Source organism: Oncorhynchus tshawytscha, linkage group LG25 (assembly GCF_018296145.1).
Source record: "Oncorhynchus tshawytscha isolate Ot180627B linkage group LG25, Otsh_v2.0, whole genome shotgun sequence".
Classification (NCBI taxonomy): domain Eukaryota; kingdom Metazoa; phylum Chordata; class Actinopteri; order Salmoniformes; family Salmonidae; genus Oncorhynchus; species Oncorhynchus tshawytscha.
Window position 1 is genome coordinate 36041580 of NC_056453.1, and position 12264 is coordinate 36053843.

Genomic DNA, 12264 nt, shown 5'->3' on the forward strand with positions numbered 1-12264 from the left:
CTGCTTACTCACTCTCTTTCCAACACCCCCTCTCCCTCTAGCAGTTGCTGAAGTATTCTTAGAACTGATTACATATTACACAAGCAAACACACACACACACACACACACACACACACACACACACACACACACACACACACACACACACACACACACACACACACACACACACACACACACACACACACACACACACACCTTCTGCTCCCCTCTCCACAGTGGTGTGTATTCATGGATGCCAAGGGGGAGCCAAGCTTCCCCCGCAAAAATGTACCAATTTTTTTTTTTTACTATTAAAATAATGTATCTTTCGTCTCTCTGTGTTTCATAATTGTCCTTGAATTTGCAAGAGGCTGAATGTATTGCACAGGAGAAAGCATCCGAGTGAGTGAAACAACGCCCCTCTGTCTCTCTACGTGTAGGCCGTCTATCTGATGCTGTCTGGTCCGAATGAGTATGACATTGTTGCTGGCCATAGCATTGAATGGAATGCAAGGGAAGCCAGCGAGCATTTGGCCTCCCTTGATGAAAAAAGTATAACAAATTAGCCAATCAGTGTTGAGCTAAACTGAGCGAGGTCAACTGTGAATGGTCCTGGTGCACCAAAAGAAAAGTGTCAAGGGAAGCTTGCTTGGATTTTGACGTCACTCCTATCAAATGTCATTGACAGAAACAACTTGAATTGTTGCATCTCGTTGTGTTTTCCTCCGGTGGCTAGCTAACTAGCTAAGATTGTCCCTTTCCTAAATTAGCCATGGATGGAGATAGGGATTTGGACTTGGTTTTACTTAATTCTCTATACTGGCCAATGATTCTAACGGCAATTCTAATCCAACCATTAATTCATACACTTTATAAGGCTATATCCTAGTAGCATTCCCACCAACACCACCCTTTATAATGCTATCTCCTAGTAGCATTCCCATCAACAACACCCTTTATGATGCTATCTCCTGGAAGCATTCCCACTACACCACCCTTTATAATGCTATCTCTGAGTAGCATTACCATCAACAACACCCTTTATAATGCTATCTCCTGGAAGCATTCCTACCAACAACACTCTTTATAATGCTATTTCCTGGAAGCATTCCCACCAACAACACCCTTTATAATGCTATCTCCTAGTAGCATTACCATCAACAACACCCTTTATAATGCTATCTCCTGGAAGCATTCCTACCAACAACACCCTTTATAATGCTATCTCCTAGTAGCATTCCCACTAACAACACCCTTTATAATGCCAGCTCCTAGTACCATTCCCACCAACAACACCCTTTATAAGGCTATTTCCTAGTAGCAATACCAACAATACCTTTTATAATGCTATCTCCTAGTAGCATTCCCACCAACAACACCCTTTATAATGCTATCTCCTAGTAGCAATACCACCAACACCCTTTATAATGCCATTTCCTAGTGCCATTTCCTAGTAGAGGGGAGACAATGGTAATATAATGACAGTAGAGGGGTGATCAGGGTAATATAATGACAGTAGAGGGGAGATCAGGGTAATATAATGACAGTAGTGGGGAGACCAGGGTAATATAATGACAGTAGATGGTAGACCAGGGTAATATAATTACAGTAGATGGTAGACCAGGGTAATATAATGACATTAGATTGTAATCCGGGGTAATATAATGACAGTAGATGGTTGACCAGGGTAATTTAAAAAAGTAGATTGTTGACCAGGGTAATATAATTACAGTAGAGGGTAGACCAGGGTAATATAATGACAGTAGAGGGGAGACCAGGGTAATATAATGACAGTAGAGTGGAGACCAGGGTAATATAATGACTGTAGATGGAATACCAGGGTAATATAATGACAGTAGAGGGTAAAATAATGACAGTAGATGGTAGACCAGGGTAAGATAATGACAGTATATGGTAGACCAGGGTAATTTAATGACAGTAGAGGGGAGACCGGGGTAATATAATGACAGTAGATGGTAGAACAGGGCAATATAATGACAGTAGATGGTAGACCAGGGTAATATAATGACAGTAGATCGTAGACTAGGGTAATACAAGGGTAATTAATGACAGTAGATGGTAGACAAGGGTAATATAATGACAGTAGAGGGTAGACCAGGGTAATATAATGACAGTGGATGGCAGACCACGGTAACATAATGACAGTAGATGGTAGACCAGGGTAATATAACGACAGTAGTTTGTAGACCAGGGGAATATAATGACAGTAGATGGTAGACCAGGGTAATATATTGAGAGTAGATGGTAGAGCAGGGTAATACCATGGTAATATATTGACAGTAGATGGTAAAATTTTGACAGTAGATTGTAGACCAGGGTAATATAAAGACAGTAGAGGGTAGACCGGGGTAATATAATGAGAGTAGATGGTAGAGCAGGGTAATACCATGGTAATATATTGACAGTAGATGGTAAAATTTTGACAGTAGATTGTAGACCAGGGTAATATAAAGACAGTAGAGGGTAGACCGGGGTAATATAATGACAGTAGAATGTACAACAGGGTAATATAATGACAGTAGGTGGTAGACCAGGGTAATATAATAATGACAGTAGATGGAATACCAGGGTAATATAAAGACAGTAGAGGGTAATATAATGACAGTAGAGGGTAGGCCAGGGTAATATAATGACAGTAGATGGTAGACCAGGGTAATATAATGACAGTAGATGGTAGACCAGGGTAATATAATGACAGTAGAGGGGAGATCAGGGTAATATATTGACAGTAGAGGGGAGACCAGGGTAATATAATGACAGTAGAGGGTAGACCAGGGTAATATAATGACAGTAGATGGTAGACCAGGGTAATATAATGACAGTAGATGGTAGACCAGGGTAATATAATGACAGTAGATGGTAGACCAGGGTAATATAATTACAGTAGATGGTAGACCAGGGTAATATAATGACATTAGATTGTAATCCGGGGTAATATAATGACAGTAGATGGTCGACCAGGGTAATTTAAAAAAGTAGATTGTTGACCAGGGTAATATAATGACAGTAGAGGGTAGACCAGGGTAATATAATGACAGTAGAGGGGAGACCAGGGTAATATAATGACAGTAGAGGGTAGACCAGGGTAATATAATGACAGTAGATGGTAGACCAGGGTAATATAATGACAGTAGAGTGGAGAGCAGGGTAATATAATGACAGTAGATGGTAGACCAGGGTAATATAATGACAGTAGATGGTAGACCAGGGTAATATAATGACAGTAGAGGGGAGACCAGGGTAATATAATGACAGTAGAGGGGAGACCAGGGTAATATAATGACAGTAGATGGTAGACCAGGGTAATATAATGACAGTAGATCGTAGACTAGGGTAATACAAGGGTAATTAATGACAGTAGATGGTAGACAAGGGTAATATAATGACAGTAGAGGGTAGACCAGGGTAATATAATGACAGTGGATGGCAGACCACGGTAATATAATGACAGTAGATGGTAGACCAGGGTAATATAATGACAGTAGTTGGTAGACCAGGGTAATATAATGACAGGAGATGGTAGACCAGGGTAATATAATGACAGTAGATGGTAGAACAGGGTAATATATTGAGAGTAGATGGTAGACCAGGGTAATACCAGGGTAATATAATGACACTAGATGGTAAAATATTGACAGTAGATGGTAGACCAGGGTAATATAATGACAGTAGAGGGTAGACCGGGGTAATATATTGAGAGTAGATGGTAGAGCAGGGTAATACCATGGTAATATATTGACAGTAGATGGTAAAATTTTGACAGTAGATTGTAGACCAGGGTAATATAAAGACAGTAGAGGGTAGACCGGGGTAATATAATGACAGTAGAATGTACAACAGGGTAATATAATGACAGTAGGTGGTAGACCAGGGTAATATAATGACAGTAGATGGAATACCAGGGTAATATAATGACAGTAGATTGTAGACCAGGGTAATATAATGACAGTAGATGGTAGAACAGGGTAATATAATGACAGTAGAGGGTAGACCAGGGTAATATAATGACAGTAGATGGTAGAACAGGGTAATATAATGACAGTAGAGTGGAGACCAGGGTAATATAATGACAGTAGAGTGGAGACCAGGGTAATATAATGACAGTAGAGGGTAGACCAGGGTAATATGATTACAGTAGATGGTAGACCAGGGTAATATAATGACAGTAGATGGTAGACCAGGGTAATATAATGACAGTAGAGGGTAGACCAGGGTAATATAATGACAGTAGATGGTAGACCAGTGTAATAGAATGACAGTAGATGGTAGACCAGGGTAATATAATGACAGTAGAGGGTAATATAATGACAGTAGATGGTAGACCAGAGTAATATAGTGACAGTAGATGGTAGACCAGGGTAATATAATGACAGTAGATGGTAGACCAGGGTAATATAATGACAGTAGATGGTAGACCAGGGTAATATAATGACAGTAGATGGTAGACCAGGGTAATATAATGACAGTAGAGGGTAATATAATGACAGTAGATGGTAGACCAGGGTAATATAATGACAGTAGATGGTAGACCAGGGTAATATAATGACAGTAGATGGTAGACCAGGGTAATATTATGACAGTAGATGGAAGACCATGGTAATATAGTGACAGTAGAGGGTAGACCAGGGTAATATAATGACAGTAGATGGTTGACCAGGGTAATATAATGACAGTAGATGGTATACCAGGGTAATATAATGTCAGTAGAGGGTAGACCAGTGTAATCTAGTGACAGTAGATGGTAGACCAGGGTAATATAATGGCAGTAGAGTTTAGACCAGGGTAATATAGTGACAGTAGATGGTAGACCAGTGTAATACAATGACAGTAGATGGTAGAACAGGGTAATATAATGACAGTAGATGGTAGACCAGGGTAATATAATGACAGTAGATGGTAGAACCGGGTAATAAAATGACAGTGGATGGTAGAACAGGTTAATATAATGACAGTAGATGGTAGACCAGGGTAATATAATGACAGTAGATGGTAGACCAGGTAATATAATGACAGTAGATGGTAGACCAGGGTAATATAATGACAGTAGATGGTAGACCAGGGTAATATAATGACAGTAGAGGGTAATATAATGACAGTAGATGGTAGACCAGGGTAATATCATGACAGTAGATGGTAGACCAGGTCAATATAATGACAGTAGATGGTATACCAGGGTAATATAATGACAGTAGAGGGGAGACCAGGGTGATCTAGTGACAGTAGATGATAGACCAGGTAATATAATGGCAGTAGAGTTTAGACCAGGGTAATATAGTGACAGTAGATGGTAGACCAGGGTAATATAATGACAGTAGAGGGTAAAGGGTAATATAGTTACAGTAGATGGTAGACCATGGTAATATATTGACAGTAGATGGAGACCAGGGTAAGATAGTGACAGTAGAGGGTAGACCAGGTAATTTATGACAGGAGATGGTAGACAGGGTAATATTATGACAGTAGAGTGTAGGCCAGGTAATATAATGACAGTAGATGGTAAACCAGGTAATATAATGACAGTAGATGGTAGACCAGGGTAATATATGACAGTAGAGGGTAGACAATGGTAATCTAGTGACAGTAGATGGTAGACCAGGGTGATATAATGACAGTAGATGGTAGACCAGGGTAATATAGTGACAGTAGATGGTAGACCAGGGTAATATAATGACAGTAGAGGGTAATATAGTGACAGTAGATGGTAGACCATGGTAATATAATGACAGTAGAGAGGAGACCAGGGTAAGATAGTGACAGTAGAGGGTAGACCAGGGTAATTTATGACAGGAGCTGGTAGACAGGGTAATATTATGACAGTAGATGGTAGACCAGGGTAATATATTTACTGTAGAGGGTAATATAATGACAGTAGATGGTAGACCAGTGTAATCTAGTGACAGTAGATGGTAGACCAGGGTAATATAATGGCAGTAGAGTTTAGACCAGGGTAATATAGTGACAGTAGATGGTAGACCAGTGTAATAGAATGACAGTAGATGGTAGACCAGGGTAATATAATGACAGTAGAGGGTAATATAATGACAGTAGATGGTAGACCAGGGTAATATAGTGACAGTAGATGGTAGACCAGGGTAATATAATGACAGTAGATGGTAGACCAGGGTAATATTATGACAGTAGATGGAAGACCATGGTAATATAGTGACAGTAGAGGGTAGACCAGGGTAATATAATGACAGTAGATTGTTGACCAGGGTAATATAATGACAGTAGATGGTAGACCAGGTAATATAATGACAGTAGAGGGTAATATAATGACAGTAGATGGTAGACCAGGGTAATATAATGACAGTAGATGGTAGACCAGGGTAATATAATGACAGTAGATGGTTGACCAGGGTAATATAATGACGGTTGATGGTAGACCAGGGTAATGTAATGACAGTAGAGGGTAATATAATGACAGTAGATGGTAGACCAGGTAATATAATGGCAGTAGAGGGTAGGCCAGGGTAATATAATGACAGTAGATGTTAGACCAGGGTAATATAATGGCAGTAGAGGGTAGACCAGGGTAATATAATGACAGTAGATGTTAGACCAGGGTAATATAATGACAGTAGATGGTAGACCAGGTTAATATAATGACAGTAGATGGTAGACCAGGGTAATATAATGACAGTAGATGGTAGACCAGGGTAATATAATGACAGTAGAGGGTAATATAATGACAGTAGATGGTAGACCAGGGTAATATAATGACAGTAGATGGTAGATCAGGGTAATATAATGACAGTAGATGGTTGACCAGGGTAATATAATGACGGTAGATGGTAGACCAGGGTAATGTAATGACAGTAGAGGGTAATATAATGACAGTAGATGGTAGACCAGGGTAATATAATGGCAGTAGAGGGTAGGCCAGGGTAATATAATGACAGTAGATGGTAGACCAGGGTAATATAATGCCAGTAGATGGTAGACCAGGTTAATATAATGACAGTAGATGGTAGACCAGGGTAATATAATGACAGTAGATGGTAGACCAGGGTAATATAATGACAGTAGATGGTAGACCAGTGTAATAGAATGACAGTAGATGGTAGACCAGGGTAATATAATGACAGTAGATGGTAGACCAGGGTAATATAGTGACAGTAGATGGTAGACCAGTGTAATACAATGACAGTAGACAGTAGAACAGGGTAATATAATGACAGTAGATGGTAGACCAGGGTAATATAATGACAGTAGATGGTTGACCAGGGTAATATAATGACAGTAGATGGTAGACCAGGGTAATATAATGACAGTAGAGGGTAATATAATGACAGTAGATGGTAGACCAGGGTAATATAATGACAGTAGAGGGTAGGCCAGGGTAATATAATCACAGTCGATGGTAGACCAGAGTAATATAATGACAGTAGATGGTAGACCAGGGTAATATCATGAGAGTAGATGGTAGACCAGGTCAATATAATGACAGTAGATGGTATACCAGGGTAATATAATGACAGTAGAGGGTAGAGAAGGGTGATCTAGTGACAGTAAATGATAGACCAGGGTAATATAATGGCAGTAGAGTTTAGACCAGGGTAATATAGTGACAGTAGATTGTAGACCAGGATAATATAAGGACAGTAGATGGTAGACCAGGGTAATATAATGACAGTAGATGATAGACTGGGGTAATATATTGACAGTAGATGGTAGACCAGGGTAATATAATGACAGTAGAGGGTAATATAGTGACAGTAGATGGTAGACCATGGTAATATAATGACAGTAGAGAGGAGACCAGGGTAAGATAGTGACAGTAGATGGTAGACCAGGGTAATTTATGACAGGAGCTGGTAGACAGGGTAATATTATGACAGTAGATGATAGACCAGGGTAATATATTTACTGTAGAGGGTAATATAATGACAGTAGATGGTAGACCAGTGTAATCTAGTGACAGTAGATGGTAGACCAGGGTAATATAATGGCAGTAGAGTTTAGACCAGGGTAATATAGTGACAGTAGATGGTAGACCAGAGTAATATAATGACAGTAGATGGTAGACCAGGGTAATATCATGAGAGTAGATGGTAGACCATGTCAATATAATGACAGTAGAGGGTAGAGAAGGGTGATCTAGTGACAGTAAATCATAGACCAGGGTAATATAATGGCAGTAGAGTTTAGACCAGGGTAATATAGTGACAGTAGATTGTAGACCAGGATAATATAAGGACAGTAGATGTTAGACCAGGGTAATATAATGACAGTAGATGATAGACTGGGGTAATATATTGACAGTAGATGGTAGACCAGGGTAATATAATGACAGTAGAGGGTAATATAGTGACAGTAGTTGGTAGACCAGGTTAATATAATGACAGTAGAAGGTAGACCAGTGTAATAGAATGACAGTAGATGGTAGACCAGGGTAATATAATGACCAGGGTAATATAATGACAGTAGATGGTAGACCAGGGTAATATAGTGACAGTAGATGGTAGACCAGGGTAATATAATGACAGTAGAGGGTAGACCAGGGTAATATTATGACAGTAGATGGTAGACCATGGTAATATAGTGACAGTAGAGGGTAGACCAGGGTAATATAATGACAGTAGATGGTTGACCAGGGTAATATAATGACATTAGATGGTAGACCAGATTAATATAATGACAGTAGAGGGTAATATAATGACAGTAGATGGTAGACCAGGATAATATCATGACAGTAGATGGTAGACCAGGTCAATATAATGACAGTAGATGGTATACCAGGGTAATATAATGACAGTAGAGGGTAATATAATGACAGTAGATGGTAGACCAGGGTAATATAGTGACAGTAGAGGGTAGACCAGGTAATATTATGACAGTAGATGGTAGACCATGGTAATAAAGTGACAGTAGAGGGTAGACCAGGGTAATATAATGACAGTAGATGGTTGACCAGGGTAATATAATGACAATAGATGGTAGACCAGGGTAATATAATGACAGTAGAGGGTAATATAATGACAGTAGATGGTAGACCTGTGTAATAGAATGACAGTAGATGGTAGACAAGGGTAATATAATGACAGTAGAGGGTAATATAATGACAGTAGATGGTAGACCAGAGTAATATAGTGACAGTAGATGGTAGACCAGGGTAATATATTGACAGTAGATGGTAGACCAGGGTAATATTATGACAGTAGATGGTAGACCATGGTAATATAGTGACAGTAGGGGGTAGAACAGGGTAATATAATGACAGTAGATGGTTGACCAGGGTAATATAATGACAGTAGATGGTAGACCAGGGTAATATAATGACAGTAGAGGGTAATATAATGACAGTAGATGGTAGACCAGGGTAATATAATGACAGTAGATGGTAGACCAGGTCAATATAATGACAGTAGATGGTATACCAGGGTAATATATAATGACAGTAGAGGGTAGACCATGGTAATCAATTGACAGTAGATGATAGACCAGGGTAATATAATGGCAGTAGATGGGAGACCAGGGTAATATAATGACAGTAGATGATAGACTGGGGTAATATACTGACAGTAGATGGTAGACCAGGGTAATATAATGACAGTAGAGGGTAATATAGTGACAGTAGATGGTAGACCAGGTTAATATAATGACAGTAAAAGGTAGACCAGGGAAATATCATGACAGTAGATGGTAGACCAGGTCAATATAATGACAGTAGATGGTATACCAGGGTAATATAATGACAGTAGAGGGTAATATAATGACAGTAGATGGTAGACCAGGGTAATATAGTGACAGTAGATGGTAGACCAGGGTAATATAATGACAGTAGAGGGTAGACCAGGGTAATATTATGACAGTAGATGGTAGACCATGGTAATATAGTGACAGTAGAGGGTAGACCAGGTAATATAATGACAGTAGATGGTTGACCAGGTAATATAATGACAGTAGATGGTAGACCAGGTAATATAATGACAGTAGAGAGGGTAATATAATGACAGTAGATGGTAGACCAGGGTAATATCATGACAGTAGATGGTAGACCAGGTCAATATAATGACAGTAGATGGTATACCATGGTAATATAATGACAGTAGAGGGGATACCAGGGTGATCTAGTGACAGTAGATGATAGACCAGGGTAATATAATGGCAGTAGAGTTTAGACCAGGGTAATATAGTGACAGTAGATGGTAGACCAGGTTTATATAATGACAATAGAAGGTAGACCAGGGTAATATAATGACAGTAGAGGGTAGACCAGGGTAATATTATGACAGTAGATGGTAGACCAGGGTAATATAATGACAGTAGATGGTAGACCAGTGTAATAGAATGACAGTAGATGGTAGACCAGGGTAATATAATGACAGTAGAGGGTAATATAATGACAGTAGATGGTAGACCAGAGTAATATAGTGACAGTAGATGGTAGACCAGGGTAATATAATGACAGTAGATGGTAGACCGGGGTAATATAATGACAGTAGATGGTAGACCAGGGTAATATAATGACAGTAGATGGTTGACCAGGGTAATATAATGACAGTAGATGGTAGACCAGGGTAATATAATGACAGTAGATGGTAGACCAGGGTAATATAATGACAGTAGATGGTAGACCAGGGTAATATAATGACAGTAGAGGGTAATATAATGACAGTAGATGGTAGACCAGGGTAATATAGTGACAGTAGATGGTAGACCAGGGTAATATAATGACAGTAGAGGGTAATATAATGCCAGTAGATGGTAGACCAGGGTAATATCATGACAGTAGATGGTAGACCAGGTCAATATAATGACAGTAGATGGTATACCAGGGTAATATAATGACAGTAGAGGGGATACCAGGGTGATCTAGTGACAGTAGATGATAGACCAGGGTAATATAATGGCAGTAGAGTTTAGACCAGGGTAATATAGTGACAGTAGATGGTAGACCAGGTTTATATAATGACAATAGAAGGTAGACCAGGGTAATATAATGACAGTAGAGGGTAGACCAGGGTAATATTATGACAGTAGATGGTAGACCAGGGTAATATAATGACAGTAGATGGTAGACCAGTGTAATAGAATGACAGTAGATGGTAGACCAGGGTAATATAATGACAGTAGAGGGTAATATAATGACAGTAGATGGTAGACCAGAGTAATATAGTGACAGTAGATGGTAGACCAGGGTAATATAATGACAGTAGATGGTAGACCGGGGTAATATAATGACAGTAGATGGTAGACCAGGGTAATATAATGACAGTAGATGGTTGACCAGGGTAATATAATGACAGTAGATGGTAGACCAGGGTAATATAATGACAGTAGATGGTAGACCAGGGTAATATAATGACAGTAGATGGTAGACCAGGGTAATATAATGACAGTAGAGGGTAATATAATGACAGTAGATGGTAGACCAGGGTAATATAATGACAGTAGATTGTAGACCAGGGTAATATAATGACAGTAGAGGGTAGACCAGGGTAATATTATGACAGTAGATGGTAGACCATGGTAATATAATGACAGTAGAGGGTAGACCAGGGTAATATAATGACAGTAGATGGTTGACCAGGGTAATATAATGACAGTAGATGTTAGACCAGGGTAATATAATGACAGTAGAGGGTAATATAATGACAGTAGATGGTAGACCAGGGTAATATAATGACAGTAGATGGTAGACCAGGGTAATATAATGACACTAGATGGTTGACCAGGGTAATATAATGACAGTAGAGGGTATACCAGGGTAATATAATGTCAGTAGAGGGTAGACCAGTGTATTCTAGTGACAGTAGATGGTAGACCAGGGTAATATAATGGCAGTAGAGTTTAGACCAGGGTAATATGGTGACAGTAGATGGTAGACCAGTGTAATACAATGACAGTAGATGGTAGAACAGGGTAATATAATGACAGTAGATGGTAGACCAGGGTAATATAATTACAGTAGACTGTAGACCCGAGTAATATAATGGCAGTAGAGTTTAGACCAGGGTAATATAGTGACAGTAGATGGTAGACCAGGTTAATATAATGACAGTAGAAGGTAGAACAGGGTAATATAATGACAGTAGATGGTAGACCAGGGTAATATAATGACAGTAGATGGTAGACCAGGGTAATATAATGACAGTAGATGGTAGACCAGTGTAATAGAATGACAGTAGATGGTAGACCAGGGTAATATAATGACAGTAGAGGGTAATATAATGACAGTAGATGGTAGACCAGAGTAATATAGTGACAGTAGATGGTAGACCAGGGTAATATAATGACAGTAGATGGTAGACCAG